We start from the raw sequence: 17,637 nt of genomic DNA, 5'->3' as shown, positions 1-17,637 counted from the left end.
TACAATTTTTAAAAGATTTTACATATAAGCACCACTGTATTTGTCTTTCTTTGTCTGACTTCACTTAGTATGATGATGTCTAGGTCCATCTACGTTGCTGCAAATAGCATTATTTCATTCTTTTTAATGGCTGAGTAATATTCCATTGTATATGTACCACATTTTCTTTATCCAGTCATCTGTAGACATTTAGGTTGCTTCCATGTCTTGACTATTGTAAACAAGGTTGCAATGAACATTGGGGTGCATGTAGCCTTTCAAACCATGTTTTTCTCCAGATACATGTCCAGGAATGGGATTGTTGGATCTATGATAGTTCTAGTTTTAGTTTTTAAGTTTTGCTTTTAGTTTTTTAAGGAACGTCCCTATAGTTCTCCATAGTGACTGTACCAATTTACATTCCTACCAACAGTGTAGGAGGGTTCCCTTTTCTCCACACCTCCTCCAGCATTTATTCTTTGTAGATTTTTTGATGATGGCTATTGGGAGAAGGCAATGGCAACCCACTCCAGTACTCTTGCCTGGAAAATCCCATGGACGGAGGGGCCTGGTAGGCGGCAGTCCATGGGGTCGCTAGGAGTAGGATAGGACTGAGTGACTTCACTTTCACTTTTCACTTTCATGCATTGGAGAAGGAAATGGCAACCCACTCCAGTGCTCTTGCCTGGAGAATCCCAGGGACGGTGAGCCTGGTGGGCTGCCGTCTATGGGGTTGCACAGAGTCGGACACGACTGAAGTGACTTAGCGGCAGCAGCATACTGACTGATGTGAGATGACATCTAGTTATAGTATTGATTTGCATTTCTCTAATAATTAGCAATGTTGAATGTCTTTTCATGTATCTCTTGGTCAGCTATATGTCTTCTTTGGAAAAATGTCTGTTTAGGTCTTCTTATTTATTTATTTTAATTGAGCCTCATTCAGTTCAGTTCAGTTCAGTCGCTCAGTCTTGTCTGACTCTTTGCAATCCCATGAATCGCAGCACGCCAGGCCTCCCTGTCCATCGCCAACTCCCGGAGTTCATTCAAACTCACGTCCATCGAGTCAGTGATGCCATCCAGCCATCTCATCCTCTGTCGTCCCCTTCTCCTCCTGCCCCCAATCCCTCCCAGCATCAGTCTTTTCCAATGAGTCAACTCTTCACAGCATGTGGCCAAAGTACTGGAGCTTCAGCTTCAGCATCAGTCCTTCCAATGAACACCCAGGACTGATCTCTTTTAGGATGGACTGGTTGGATCTCCTTGCAGTCCAAGGGACTCTTGAGAGTCTTCTCCAACACCACAGTTCAAAAGCATCAATTCTTCGGCGCTCAGGTTTTTTCACAGTGAGCCTCATTAGTTGTTTGTAAATTTTAGAGACTAATCCCTTGTTGGTTGCAAATATTTTCTCCCATTCTGTATGTTGTCATTTCATTTTGTTTATGGTTTCCTTTGCTGTGTAAACACTTTTGAGTTTAATTAGGTCCCATTTGTTAATTTTTGTTTTTATTTCCATCACTCTAGGAGACAGCTTGAAAAAGATACTGCCTCTATTTATGTAAAGAGTGTTCTGCTTATGTTTTCTTCTAATAATTTTATAGTATCTGGTCTTACATATAGGTTTTTAATCCATTTTGAGTTTATTTTTGTGTATGGTGTTAAAGAATGTTCTAATTTCCTATTCCTTACATATAGCTGTTCAGTTTTTCCAGCACCGTTTATTGAAGAGATTGGTTTTTTCCATTGTATAGTTTTGCCTCCTTTGTCATAGATTCATTGACCATAGGTGTGTCCGTTTATTTATGGGCTTTCTATTCTGTCCCATTGACTTCTATTTCTGTTTTTGTGCCAGTATCATACCATTTTGATTACTGTGGCTTTGTGTATAGTCTGAAGTCAGGATGCCTGATTCCTCCAGCAATCAAGTAAGAAAACTTCTCATATCCCTCTAACTGTGTTAAATGCTGCTGGTAGTTACGATGAAAGTTGAGACTTGACCTTTGGGATTGGCAGTGTGGTCATTGGTGACCTTCACAAGGGTTGTTTCTCTGGAGCTGAAGGGAAGGCTACTTGCATTGAGTGGGTTTGAGAGAATGGGAGGAGAATAATTAGAGACAGTGAGTGAAACAACTCTTTCAAGGATTTCTGGTGTAAAGAGCAGAGTCTGGCATTTAGATCTCAGGGTCTCCGATCCTCACTGGGTTGGAGTAGAATCACCTGAAGAATTTTCAAAATAGTACTGATGGCCGACTCCATCCCAGACTGTTTAAGTCAGGATCTCTGGACATATGTGAGAGCTCCTGTTTCCTCACATTCTGACCAACATTGGGGGTATTATGTTTGTTGTTGTTCAGTCGCTCAGTTGTGTCCGACTCTTTGTGACCTCATGGACTGCAGCACACCGGGGTTCCCTGTCCTTTATTATCTCTTGGAGTTTGCTCAAACTCATGTCCATTGAGTCGGGGATGCCATCCAACCATCTCGTCTTCTGTCATCCCCTTCTCCTCCTGCTCTCAGTCTTTCTCAGCATCAGGGTCTCTTCCAATGAGTCCGCTTTTTGCATCAGGTGGCCAAAATATTGAAACTTCAGCTTCAGCATCAGTCCTTCCAATGAAAACTCAGAATTGATTTCCTTTAGGATTGACTGGTTTGATCTCCTTGCTGTCCAAAGGGACTCTCAAGACTCTTCTCCAGCACCACACAGTTCGAAGGGGATATCATAGATATTTTAATTTTTTCCCTCAAAGGGGTGTAAATGGTGTCTCTCAGCTGAAGGTTATCCATTTGTTTATATCCTTTGCAATTCCACCACCCCTGATTGGGTTTGTTAGTCATTTTAATATGGATTTATGGGAACTTTTTATATATTTCTAAAAGTAACCTTTGTGTTGCATGTTTCTCTTGGAATGTGGCTTTAAAAAAAATTCAGCAGATTTTGGTTTTAATATTAATATTTGAATTATCAGTTTTATTTCTAGTGGTTTGTATATTTTATGATATTGATCATTTTCATATAATTTATTTCCAAGCTGTTGGTAGGTGATATTTATATATTGATTTTAGAGAAAGTTTTTTTTAAAGAGCAAAAATCACTAAAGTAGTGCTTTGCTTCTGTATGTGGACAGTATATTTGCTGGCTTTAGACTATTTTACTTATCCTGCTATAATGCTATTTTGTTTTTTAAAAATAAAAGTAATGCATGTACATAGCAAAGACACTAAAACAGGACAGAAGAGTATAAAAGAATGAGTAAAAATATCTCCCTCCCTTGGTTCTTCTGCTCAAAGGTAACAGCTTTTTAAATATCCCCTCAGAAAAAAAGGCAATGGCAACCCACTTTGGTACTCTTGCCTGGACAATCCCATGGACGGAGGAGCCTGGTGGGCTACAGTCCATGGAGTCTCGAGGAGTCGGACCCGTCTGAGCGACTTCACTTTCACTTTTCACTTTTCATGCATTGGAGAAGGAAATGGCAACCCACTCCAGTGTTCTTGCCTGGAGAATCCCAGGGACGGGGGAGCCTGGTGGGCTGCCGTCTATGGGGTCACACAGAGTCGGACACGACTGAAGCGACTTAGCAGCAGCAGCAGAAAAAAAAGATTTTTATGCAGATGTTAGCATAACTATGTTGACCCTTGTGTTAGATGCCTGTGGCTGCCATAAAATATTCCCGCAAATTGGTGGTTTAAAACAAGAGAAATTGATTCTTTCACACTTTGGGATGCTTGAAATCCAAAATCAAGGTGCTGACAGGGCTGCTAGCTTCTGGTGGTTCCGGACATTCTTTGGCTATGGCTGCAGACTTCTAATCTCTGCCTCTGTTTTCACCTGGTCTGTTCCTTTTCTGTGTGTGTGTGTGTGTGTGTGTGTGTGTCTCCTTTGTGTATGTCTTGCTCCTGGCAAAAAGATAACCTATGCAGGTGTCTGAGGGACCAGATTTTATGTAAATGCTGTCACACTCTCCTATTCTTTTCTTTGCTTTTCTTCATTTAACAGTATATCCTGAAGTCTTTCCACCTCAGCATAAAAAATGTAAGACTTGCATAGAATTCCAAAACTCTTTACTATAATGACTTGTCTTCTTGGACAATCACTATTTCAGCCACTTTTTATTATTGTCTTGCCTAAAACTCATAAGTGTTAGTCGCTCAGTCGTGTCCAACTCTTCATGACCCCATGGACCATGGCCGCCAGGCTTCTCTGTCCGTGGGGTTCTTAGGCAAGAATACTGGAGTGGGTTGCCATTCCCTCTTCCAGGGGATCTTCCCAACCCAGGCATCGAACTCAGTTCTCCCGCATTGCAGGCTGATTCTTTAATGGCTGAGCCACCAGGAAAGTCTGAAAAACTCATAAGCACTCCCATCTTATGAATGAACAAATGGAGTCTTTGGGGTTAAGTCATTTGCCCAGGGCCACACAGCTAGGGCACAGCCTTGGGAGGACTTCTGCCCAGCATTGTCTGTTTGTTCCACTTCCATCTTCCATATCACCTGAATTTTGTGGGTTTTGTCATCTCCTTAAAGACATTTCTCAGAATCGTAATAGCCTCACAAGGATAGTCTCCTTGTTCCCGGAAACCGGTGTTATTAGGCAATGCCCTAAGGATCATTTGTGACCAAACCTTACAAACATTTTGTCACCATGTGATGCGGCCACATCAGCAGTGATGTGTGTGTGCGTATTTCTTAAAGGCCCATGTTCTTTGAAATTCCCTCAAACCCATCGCTGGTTCCTTTCTCCTCTGTTTCACAAAGCTGGTTTCCAAGGGTCAGAGACCCACTCCTCTCTAGCCATCTCTTCTGCTCATTTAGCAGAGATCCAGCCACTCCTTGCTGATCCTCCCCCGGCCTGCAAAGGCTTCCCGTTATGTTTGATGAGTAAGAATGAATCTCGAGAAGCTGGCCTTTCCTTTCCTGCTGAAAGCAGAAGTGGTTCTTACCCTGATGTCCAACTTTGTTGTGGATCAGACAGTAGGGTCTTAACTTATTTTTTTAATGATGGGAAATAATGCCAAAGACTGGGATTAATTATAGAATAACTATTTAACTCACGTGTTCAGTTCCTTACAGAACCTCATTTAAGGGAGCGTCTTGGAAATAAGGTATCCTGGATGCCTGAACTAGACATCCTCTTTTTGTATCATCAACCTTTTTTTATATTGCTCTAAATTATTCTAAATGGCCTTTAGAAAATTAATTTTTAATTAGTCTTGCAGGATCTCACTATTACTTATTTTTCTGGAATTAAAAATGAAAACATCTAGCCATACCAAATGTTGGTCAGAACATAGAGAAACAGAATGCAATTTCCCCCAGATGTGCTAACTATTAAACTTTCTTAAAAGCTGATTTTTAAAAAAACAGTTCTGGAAACTAAGCTTATTTTATTTTAGTCTCCCAGGTCGCTAAAATAATGCTCCAAAATTGCTTAATCATGGTAGTTGCAATTATTTTAAAAATATTAAATATGATGATAAAACAGGCTAAGTTGAATAACTTTCTACTGTGGTGACAATTTAACACTCAGGTTGCAAACTCTTACAGATAAATATTCTCTTAGAAAAACATTTTTCTTCACATTGACATTGTTATCAGATGGGTGATGATATAAATTTAAAATTTTGATTACTCTTTAAGTCTGTAGCTCAGAAAAACCTACTGATCCATGTGCTTTGCTCAGGACCTTGGAAGGGAAATTCGTGTGCAGGAGTAATTACAGTAAAGTCCGACAGATGGCGCAAAACCGTTTCTACGATACTGCTTTATTTAGACTAAGGACTTGCGTTTTGTCAAGCTCTTTTTCCGTACCTTTAGAAGTTATTTTCTCTCCTTCTGAGAAAGAAATCTTGGTAAGTAAGAAGGCTTTTGTGGCTTTTACAAATTATGGCATAATTACTTCAAATAAACAAGAAAATGCTAGCGGTTGTATAGGAAATAGGTCAAGTTTTTGCAAAATGCTTTTAAGGTGATTTTTTTTTTTTTTTAATGTTGCAAACGTTCTTTCTGTTATACAAGAAAGACGAAGATATGGCTATCTTGAAAGATACAGAAATAACTAGCACTTGTCATATTTAAGGGAAAAAAAGCTAACTGATGTTATTGCTTTCTTCCGTTTTTGTCTACTACATTCTGTCTTTTCACGTTTTCCTAGTTCCATGACACCTATCCTATCGCATGTGATATGTTTTTATACTAGACATGAGTGTTTGATTCTCGCTGTAACACGGTCTGGAATCATTTATTTGTGTCTGTCACTTATTTATACGCATTTGAAAGCAGGGATCGAACTTGTGCTATTCGTATTTGTACGCCCCAGCATTGACGGTCTGGGGCAGGGCTGGCGCGTACTTCACTCAGAATAAACAGTTATTAAATGAAGGAAGTGGCAGTGACCGGCCCAGAACTTGCCTTATTCAACTTTCTCACCCAAACTTTGACAAATAAAACAATATTTCTCTTGCATATTTGTTGATTTGATTATGGAATCTCAAGTTTTTCTGGTCTTTCATTTTTCATAGTTTTGATTTTCATAGATCTTATCTACTTTTTTTTCTTGATACAGAGCGTCTTGCATCTGTCTCCCCCCATCTTTCATTTGATGCATTAAAGAAAAAAAAATTTTTTTTAACCTTTTGTCTCTTTCACTTCCTTAAAAAAAAAAAGCTGTGAGCTCTCTAATCTGTTCTTTCGTCTCACTTTTTTCCCCTTTCTTTTTTAGAGAAACTCTTGGCTTAAATGTAAACACTAGGAACCACATGAGGGTATAAATGATCTGGGAGGAATCTTTGTGTTTTGGAGGCAGGGTAATATAAGGGAAGCCGATCAACTTTCCCACATATTGGCTGTGTTTCAGTTCCCTGAACACAGACACCATCCAGAGACCTTTGAGTGGGTTCTCATTCAGAGATGTCAATTATCTATCACGAGGAAGAAATTCTCCCTCCCTCTCTCTCTTTTCCCACACAAATAATACAGGTGTGTTTCTTTAATATTAGCTATATTTTCAGACAAGTCTTTCACGTTATAAAAGATGTTCAAAATTAGAAATTTTGGAAATATACAAAAGTTACAAGAAAAAATTAAATTCATCTATGATTTAAGAGATCTAGAGATAATCACTATTAGCATTTTATTTCTTTCCGTTCTTTTTCCCCCCAGGCGTTGTGTATATGTTAGATTTTAATCATATTTAACAAAACTAGAGTCCTACTATGCACAGAATTTTGTATTCTTTTATTCATTTAACATTATTTTGTAGACTTTCCCCCACAAAGTGCAGTATTTATGGCTGCATATATTGTTCCATAGTATGGGTGTACATAACTGATTAAACAATTTTCTATACTTTTAGTCATTATGATTTTTTTTTTCAGTTTTTCATCCTGATGAGCATCCTCATAGTAATATTTTTATGTATATTTCTTTAGAAGAAATTTTGAGAAGTAGAATTGCTAAAATAAAGGTAAGCATATTTTTAAGGAATTTATCTATGTGACCAAGTTGCTTTTCAGAAAAGTTGTACTAATTCTTCATTCCTGCCAGAATTAAATGAGAGTTCTCATTTTAGTCCCACCTGCCAACCTTGGGTATTATATTTTTGAATTTCCCCAATTTGGTAGGTGAAAATAATCATGCCTTTTAAAAAAATATTTAAGAAAAAAATCCCATTTGATTCACTGTATCTTTTCATACTTAAATATCATAAATTATAGGCATGCTAATGTTTCATCTCTAAATGCTTCATTCTGTCTCTCTAAAAGAAGTACATTTTCCTAATGTATCCATATAACATTATAAAAGTTAGCATTTATGTCTTAACAGACTCTAATGCCTGGTGCCTCTTAAAATCCTGTCTCCACTTGTCACTCAGGTAACTTTTACAGCAGATCTGTCTAAAATAAGATTCAGTCTAATATCACAAGTTTCATTTAGATGTTATATATTTTTTTATTTAATATGATTTTTAATTTTTGTGAAATTGGACATTGGTCATATTATTCACTGTTGATTTTGAAGAGGTAAATTTTCTGAGCGAATAATGTGCTGTCCTTAATTTTAAACGTCCAAAATTTGAAAGATACAGGGAACGACTAAAAGGAAAATAAACCCCTCTTAAAATTTTACCATGCAGAAATCACCACTGTTAATATCTTGAGATGTATCTTATATTTTTCCATATATATGTGTATATATTAACTGCTATACATTTTATAAGTAAACTACTTTTGTCATATATATATAGTGAGCAGTTTTCCATGGAGCTGGATTTTCATTATTTTTAAAGGCCACACAGTAGTATTTAATTGTATGGAGATACCATAATTTATTTGACAATCTGCTTGCTACTTTTGGACAGATTTTTAAAAAATAATTTATTTTGTACTGGCCCCTGTATTGTTCTCTTTTACTGGTTCCAACAGGTTTTACTTGTCTTGGATTTTCCACAGTGACAATCATATAATTAAAAATAATGATAATTTTATTTCCTCCATTCCAATATTCCTGCTTGATTACAATGGCTAGAACTTATAGAACAGTGTTAAACAATAGTGGGGATCCTTGAGGGACTTCTCTGGTGGCCCAGTGACTGAGATTTCAGCCTCTTCCTTCAGCGACTGAAGAGTTCACGTGCCACAACTAAAGATCCTGCATGCAGCAACCAAGACCCGGTGCAGACAGAGAAGTGAATAAACAGTTTTAAGAAGTAGTGGGCATCCTTGACATTGAGCTTCATGGAAATACTTTGGGAGTAGGATATTGGTTTAAGTCAGATACATTGACCTTCATGGAAATGCTTTGGGAGTAGGATATTGGTTTAAGTCAGATACTTGATATAGTCTTTATCAAGTTTTAGAAGTGTCTTTTGCATGTATACTTTAATTAACATGTTTTTAGTCAAAGATGAATGCTGAATTTTATCAAGTGAATTTTTAATGTCTATGGAGATGCTCATCTTTTTTTCCTTTAATCCATTGCTGTGTTATTGTCATGGATTTGCTAACAATAAGTCATGTTACAAACCCAAAACATCTGAATTAATCATTGTGTGTTATTTCTTCAGCACAGAGCGAGATTGAATAGGGTTTCTCATATCTGATCTTTTCCCTGCTACCAAATAGTTGGAGTGTATCTTTTTTATTTGTATTTTATAATAATTACTCTTAATTTTATAATATACATACTTAAACTTATATATTTTTCTAACAGAATATTGAGTTACTTGGTATATATAGCTTCTTCTTAGTCAGGCAAGGATTGTAACATGCTTTTGGTCCACTTTCTCCCTCTCCCTCCACCATCCACTAACCCCTTGTTAACACTGGCAATTTAAATTTCAGATTGTTAGTGAAATGTCCTTCAATCTGTATTAGGACTTAGCAATACACTTTGTACTTTCTTTTCAAAGTGCTCCTTTTTGATTCCCAATTTATTCGAGTCAGTTTCTTTTTTCAGAGCATGGAGTCTATCCTTTAGTAATATGGTGGGTCTGTTTTCCACAATTTTTTAGCATTTCTTTCGTATATTTAATCTCTTTGGCTTCTTGGACTGTATTTTGGGAAAATGCCTCTCCTTGGTCTTCTCTCTTACTCCTTCTTACATTAGCAGTGCTACTCTGCAGTTCAACTCATCCGGTAAGTCTTCCATTTCAGTTATTACGTTTTTAATGTTCATGATTCCTACTCCATTCTTTTTTAGAGTTTTGTCTCTCTGAGGATACCTGTCTGTTACAGATGCCTGTTTTTCTCTTTTATCTCTGTCTCCTTGGGTGTTAATGTCTCTCATAGTTTGTGTTTGGTTCCTTTCTGTCACAGTGTTTACTTGTGGAAGTGTCATGCTTCTTGTTTGTGCAACCCAAATTGTGAGTGATAGTTAGATAATAGTCCCTCAGTCCGACTCTTTGTGACCCCAAGGACTGTAGCCTTCCAGGCTCCTCTGACCATGGGATTCTCCAGGCAAGGAAAGGTAGCCATTCTTTTCTCCAGGGGATCTTCCTGACTCAGGGGTTGAAACTGGGTCTCCTGCATCGCAGGCGGATTCTTTACCATCTGAGCCACCAGGGATGCTTATGTATAACTGCTTGTTGATCTGTTTTCACAGCCTGCTTGTTGGAGGGGTGGACCAAGCTAGTCTGTATTAATTTTATTGTGCTGCTGTAAGAAATTACCACAAATTTAGTAGCTTAAAAAGCACACTTTATCATTTTACAGTTCTGTAGGCTAGCAGTCCAACGTTGGTCTTGTTGGGTTTAAGTTAAGGTGTTGGCAAGTCTGCATTGCTTCTGGAGGCTCTGGGGGAGAATCCACTTACTTGCCTTTTGAGCTTCTAGAGGCTGCCTGCATACTTTGGCTCATGGCCCCCTTCCTCAAGGAAGGTCATGTCCTTCTCATATCACATCACTCCGACCTCTTCTGCCTCCGTCTTCCACTTCTAAAGATACTTGTGATTGCATTGGGCCCACTCGTGTAAATTTTAAGATCTACTGATTAGCAACCTTAATGCTACCTGCAGCTTTAAATCCCCCTTTCCATGTAACAGCATATTTACAAATCCTGGGATTAGGAAGTAGACATCTCTGGAAGGCTGGTATTGTCTGTCATAGTTCGATCTGCTTGTGGATTTCAGAGACTTCTCTTGGTTTCAGTTCCCCTAAACACTTCCCTTTCTGATTTTATATCTGTGTGTATTTCATCGTTTTGGGGATTTAGGGCAAGAGATGGTGGCTAGAGCAAGTGCCCATCACCCTGTTGACTCTCACCATTTTTAACGTTTATAGTTGAAAATGTGGTTTTCTTGATCCAGAGAATATTTAGAACATTTTAAAAAGTGACTTTAAAAGTTTATTTTGTAGACAGAACTATGACTGCACTGATGGGCAGTTGGGAAATGCTGTGTTGAAGGAGCAGGGAGGGACTTTTCACTGCTGTGTGCCAGTTTGTAATGAAATTTCCCCAACCAAGAAGAGTTTTTACTCTTCCAAAGTATGACTTATTGAAACTACTCATCTCTTAACTATTTTGCAATGTCCAGTATACCCTCCAGTAATGAACAGTAGGTCTTTCTGTTAATAAAACTGAACGACAAGTGGTCAAAATCTGTTCTCAGTCATACTAGCTACACAGGATCCTACTTAAGAAATGTGGTTGCCTGCTCTGGTCCCCTGGGGCCTCCTAGATGCTTTTTGTGTGGAGATCAGACCCTAAATGGGATTGAGGAAGCTTTGCAGTTCTAGCCCTTTGTCCTGGTAGCAAATATTGAGTCCATGGGGTCATACACCTGCCTCTTCTCAACCAGGTCATCTTTTCTCATTCACTCTGTACCATTGTCATGAGAGGCAATGTCTGTCATCCACTGTAGTAGGGTGAGACTTTCTGGGCTCTGGGAAGACTGTTCTCTTTTATATGCACCCACTTTATTCTGACGTGCCTTCTGATTCCTTCAATATACTTTTTAATATTTCTCTATCATCTCCTGTTTTATCAGCATGTCAACTGTAGGAATTTGATGATCCCAGATTATCAAGTGCCAAATCCTGCCTCTCTGAATTTGGTGCTTCTGGTCTAATGTGAGTTGGAAAAACCCATACCTATTTGTATGGGAATTATGTCTGAAAATAAGATCCTATAACTAAAAACATGTTCCTGTGAATGGAAAGAGCAGAGTGTGTGTGTTATATCAGCTGCCCCTTGTGGGTCTGTGAAGGCACTGCTAACCTCTGCCTGTAGGTGGTTCCAGGCAGCTGTGGTGTGGGCATTCTAGTGTAGCTGTAGGAGGCTGCTCTGTGGCCATCACAACTGCCACCACTGCTCTCAGGACGCTGCTGTGGGAGATAGGTGGCTGTGGGGCCTGGTCTGTCCTGGCCAACTCTTGTTCCCTGTGGGTGCCCAGAGGTGTTTTTCTATGCAGATCAGAGCTGGAGTGGCACAGACTCAAGAGTGTGTCTGAATTGCTAGGATTGGCTTCTTGCTTGACCTTTGGCCTAACTTTAGTTACCCCTCTGTCTCAGTCACAGTCAGGGGGTCTATGGGCTGGTGTGTCTGCCTCCACCCCTCAGCTAGTCATCAATGCCAGGTTGGCCTGTATTAACTGTATCTTCTCAAATGGCTCCACACAGCATAGCATTATCTCTGCCAGGCCAGCTACAGCTGGTTTTGGTGAAGTCCAGTTCATGGAGTTAGTGTAAGTAGTTCTTTCTTGTAACATAAATGTGGCCTCATTCTTATCTTCATCTGTTGTTGTTCAGTCACTAAGTCATGTCTGACTCTTGGGGACGTCATAGACTTCAGTACACCAGGCTCTTCTGTCCTCCACTATCTCTTGGAATTTGTTCAAATTCACATCCCTTGAGTTGGTGATGCTATCTAACCATCTCATCCTTTGTCACCCCCTTCTCTTCTTGCCTTCAATCTTTCCCAGCATTAGGGTCTTTTCCAGTGAGTCAGCTCTTTGCATCAGGTGGTCAAAGTATTGGAGCTTCAGCTTCAGCATAAATTGTTCCAATGACTATTCAGGGTTGATTTCCTTTATGATTGACTGGTTTGATCTCCTTAAAGTCCAAGGGACTTTCAAGAGTCTTCTCCACCACCACAATTAGAAAGCATCAATTCTTCAGCGCTCAGTCTTCTTTATGGTCCAACTCTGATTTCTCACATTTTCATCTACCCTTATAAAAGGATTCACCCCCAGTCATATGCCATAGACATTTAGGGGTCAAGCTGCTGGTGGATGGGCCTTCCAATCAGGCCTCAGGGACTTGTCAACCACCTTCCTCCCCATCCTTTTCATTTCATATTGCTTTAGCCAAATTGAGTTGAGCATCTGAAGATCTAGCCCACTGTTGGCATGGATCTGTAACACTCACCTGGAGGACCTCTCAGGCTCATCTCAAAATTCAGATGCACAGACTCCAATAGGCCACACTTGCGTGCGTGCTGCATCGATTCAGTCATGTCCAACTCGTTGTGACCTTATGGACTGTAACCCTTCAGGCTTCTCTGTCCGTGGGATTTTCTAGGCAAGAATACTGGAATGGGTTGCCATTTCCTTCTCCAGGGCATCTACCACACCCAGGGATGCAACCTGTATCTCTTAAATCTCCTGCATTGGCAGGTGGGTTCTTAACCAGTAGTGCCTCCTGGGAAGCCCAGGCCACACTTGGTCCCACTTTACTAAGAAAGATACAGGAGAGGAAACAGAGCTCAGGTTTCCTACGTGGTATTTATAGTTCATACACAGTTTTTTCAGCCTGGATGCTATTTAGTGTTCAGTGGTCATATTTTTTAAATTACTTGCATTGGCCTTGCTGGGTCTTTGTTGTGCCACATCAGTTGTGCTTTGTGGGATCTTAGTTCCATGACCAGGGATTGAACCTGTGCCCCCTGCATTGGGAGTATAGGGTTTTATACCCTGGACCACCAGGGGAGTCCCTTAAATAGTCATCTTTACCAGAAGTGCTTTTTTCTGAGAACCCAGCTGACATTCCCCATGTTTCAGGTTTTCAGAAAAAAGACCAGATTAGTCCATGAATAAGGAGAGAAATGGATTTGTTAACCCTTCACCCATGGGGGGTGGTATCTCTGGTTACAGCAGATGGCTGAAGCAGTACCAAATTGAATACTGATGTAGACTCAAGAATATCTGTAGTTTCTGAAAAAAAAAAAAAAAAAGAATGTCTGTAGTTTCTGGCAGTAGCTCCTTGTTTACCCTTTTGAATAATTTTAGATGATTAAACTGACCAGTAAAACATTTTGAGGGGATAAGAGGACTGTCCTTTGAAAGAGAAATAAAGTATTCTGAGTCCAGTGAAAAGAGACCATGGTCATGTAGTTAACTTTTAAGACAATTGATTTAAAGTCTTTGTCAAGCAAATCAGTGCGTATGCTTCTTCGGGGACAGTTTCTATTGACTTCTTTTCTTCTCTCTCTTTTTTTTTTTTAAATTACTGGACTTTATTTTTTAGAGCAGTTTTTGATTTATAGAAAATTTGAGTAAATAGAGAATTCCCAAATATCCCTTTTTTCACACGACACAATTTTCCCTATTATAACATTTTTCATTAGTGGTCTGTTTATTATAATTGATGAACTGATATTGATATATTATTAACATCTATAACCTAGATAGCATATTAAAAAGCAGAGACATTACTTTGTCAACAAAGGTCCGTCTAGTCAAGGCTATGGTTTTTCCGGTGGTCATGTTTGGATGTGAGAGTTGGACTGTGAAGAAAGCTGAGCGCCGAAGAATCGATGCTTTTGAACTGTGGTGTTGGAGAAGACTCTTGAGAGTCCCTTGGACTGCAAGGAGATCCAACCAGTCCATCCCAAAGGAGATCAGTCCTGGGTGTTCATTGGAAGGACTGATGCTAAAGCTGAAACTCCAATACTCTGGCCACCTCATGTGAAGAGTTGACTCATTGGAAAAGACTCTGATGCTGGGAGGGATTGGGGGCAGGAGGAGAAGGGGACGACAGAGGATGAGATGGCTGGATGGCATGACTGACTCGATGGACGTGAGTCTGAGTGAACTCCGGGAGTTGGTGATGGACAGGGAGGCCTGGTATGCTTCGATTCATGGGGACGCAAAGAGTCGGACATGATTGAGCGACTGAACTGAACTGATACTTTACATTTGAGCATTACTTTACTAACATGTGAGATGAGTGCAATTGTGTGGTAGTTTGAGCATTCTTTGGCATTGCCTTTCTTTGGGATTGGAATGAAAACTGACCTTTTCCAGTCCTGTGGCCACTGCTGAGTTTTCCAAATTTGCTGGCATATTGAGTGCAGCATTTTCATAGCATCATCTTTCAGGATTTGAAAGAGCTCAACTGGAATTCCATCACCTCCACTTTGTCCGTAGTGATGCTTTTTAAGGCCCATTTGACTTCACATTCCAGGATGTCTGGCTCTAGGTGAATGATCACACCATCGTGATTATCTTGGTCATGAAGATCTTTTTGTACAGTTCTTCTGTGTATTCTTGCCACCTCTTCTTAATATCTTCTGCTTCTGTTAGGTCCATACCATTTCTGTCCTTTACCGAGCCCATCTTTGTGTGAAATGTTCCCTTGGTATCTCTAAATTTCCTGAAGAGATCTCTAGTCCTTCCCATTATGTTGTTTTCCTCTATTTCTTTGCATTGATCCCTGAGGAAGGCTTTCTTATCTCTCTCCTTGCTATCCTTTGGAACTCTGCATTCAAACTGGAATATTTTTCCTCTTCTCCTTTGCTTTTCGCTTCTCTTCTTTTCACAGCTATTTGTAAGGCCTCCTCAGACAGCCATTTTGCTTTTTTGCATTTCTTTTCCATGTGGATTGTCTTGATCCCTGTCTCCTGTACAATGTCACAAACCTCCATCCATAGTTCATCAGGCACTCTGTCTATCAGATCTAGTCCCTTAAATCTATTTCTCACTTCCACTCTATAATCATAAGGGATTTGATTTAGGTCATACCTGAATGGTCTAGTGGTTTTCCCAACGCTGGGCTGGAAGAAGCACAAGCTGGAATCAAGATTTCCAGGAGAAATATCAATAACCTCAAATATGCAGATGACACCACCCTTATGGCAGAAAGTGAAGAGGAACTAAAAAGCCTCTTGATGAAAGTGAAAGAGGAGAGTGAAAAAGTTGGCTTAAAGCTGAACATTCAGAAAACTAAGATCATGGCATCCGGTCCCATCACTTCATGAGAAGTAGATGGGGAAACAGTGGAAACAGTGTCAGACTTTATCTTTTGGGCTCCAAAATCACTGCAGATGGTGATTGCAGCCATGAAATTAAAAGACGCTTACTCCTTGGAAGGAAAGTTATGACTAACCTAGATAGCATATTAAAAAGCAGAGACATTACTTTGCCAACAAAGGTCTGTCTAGTCAAGGCTATGGTTTTTCCAGTGGTCATGTATGGGTGTGAGAGTTGGACTGTGAAGAAAGCTGAGCACTTAAGAATTGATGCTTTTGAACTGTGGTGTTGGAGAAGACTCTTGAGAGTCCCTTGGACTGCAAGGAGATCCAACCAGTCCATCCCAAAGGAGATCAGTTCTGGGTGTTCACTGGAAGGACTGATGCTGAAGCTGAAACTCCAGTACTTTGGCCACCTCATGCGAAGAGTTGACTCATTGGAAAAGAACCTGATGCTGGGGGGGATTGGGGACAGGAGAAGAAGGGGACGACAGTGGATGAGATGGCCGGATGGCATCACCAACTCAACGCATGTGAGTTTGGGTAAACTCCGGGAGTTGGTGATGGACAGGGAGGCCTGGCGTGCTGCGATTCATGGGGTCGCAAAGAGTCGGACACAACTGAGTGACTGAACTGAACTGATACTTTAGGAATCATTCTTTGTGTTGCATTGTCCTATGGGTTTTGACAAATGCATAAGATCATATATCCACCATTATAATATCACATGGACATAGTTTCAGTGCCCTAAAAATCCTATGTGCTCTGCCTATTCATCCCTCCCTCTAACTCTTGTCAACCACTGATCCTTAATGCCTCTTTAGTTTTGCCTTTTCCAGAACATCAGAGAGTTGGAATGATACAGTTGGTAGCCTTTTCTGATTGACTTCTTCACTTAGCAATCTGAATTTTGGTTCCTCCATGGCTCAACAGGTTATTTCTCTTTGTTGCTGAATAACAATCCATTGGATGGATGTACCACAGCTTGTTTACTGTTTTTACTTGTTGAAGGACATCTTGTTGCTTTCAGTTTGGGGGCAGTTATGAATAAAGCTGTCAACATCCATCTGCAGGATTTTGTGTGGACATAGATTTTTCAGTTCATTTGGGTTAATACCAAGGAGTGTGATTGCTGGATCATATGGTGAGGCCCTGTTTAGCTTTAAGTAAAAAAACTGTCAGACTGTCTCCCAAAGTATCTGTTCCTTTTAAAATTTCAACAGTTAATGAAAGTCCCTGTTGCTCCATATCCACACCAACATTTAGTGCTGTTTCCGGATTGTTTGGCCATTCTAATAGGTATGTAGTAGTTCCTCATTGGAGAAGACAATGGCACCCACTCCAGTACTCTTGCCTGGAAAATCCCATGGGCGGAGGAGCCTGGTAGGCTGCAGTCCATGGGGTCACTAAGAGTCAGACATGACTGAGCGACTTCCTTTCACTTTTCACTTTCGTGCATTGGAGAAGGAAATGGCAACCCACTCCAGTGTTCTTGCCTGGAGAATCTCAGGGACGGGGGAGCCTGGTGGGCTGCCGTCTATGGGGTCGCACAGAGTCGGACACTACTGAAGCGACTTAGCAGCAGCAGCGGTGGCAGTTCCTCATTGCTGTTTTAATTTTCAGTTCCCTGATGATATATGGTATTGAGTATCTTTTCATGTCCTTATTTGCCATATGTATATCTTCTTAGGTGAAATATCTTTTGCCCATTTTTAAATTGCATTGTTTATATTTTGTTGAGTTTTTCTTCATTTATTTTGGATACAAGTTCTTTATCAGATGTGTGTTTTACAAACATTTTCTCCCGGTCTATGGCTTGTCTTTTCACGTTCTTAGTAGTGTCCTTTGCAAAGCAGAAAAATTTAATTTTAATGAAGTCCAATTTAACATTTTTTTCTTTCATGGATTGTGCTTTTGATGTTGTGTCTAAAAGTCATTGCCAAATTCATGGTCACCTAGATTTTACCCTATATTATCT

At 40.0% G+C, this 17,637-nt stretch overlaps 1 protein-coding gene across 8 annotated transcripts in view; it reads left to right on the top strand.

The window, feature by feature from the left end:
- The window catches only part of TLR6 (toll like receptor 6), a 40,980-nt gene that overhangs the window by 1,494 nt on the left and 21,849 nt on the right, over positions 1–17,637 (top strand). The window contains exons 1-3 of one of the 8 annotated variants that reach the window (XM_010806058.4): positions 5,733–5,828; positions 7,353–7,441; positions 7,801–7,849. The exons of 3 other annotated variants lie outside the window; for them this stretch is intronic. The gene's annotated coding sequence lies outside the window, so the exon portion shown is untranslated. 8 annotated transcript variants of the gene reach the window in all.

Source organism: Bos taurus, chromosome 6 (assembly GCF_002263795.3).
Source record: "Bos taurus isolate L1 Dominette 01449 registration number 42190680 breed Hereford chromosome 6, ARS-UCD2.0, whole genome shotgun sequence".
Taxonomy (NCBI): Eukaryota; Metazoa; Chordata; class Mammalia; order Artiodactyla; family Bovidae; genus Bos; species Bos taurus.
This window is presented reverse-complemented; position numbering and strand designations above follow the sequence as displayed.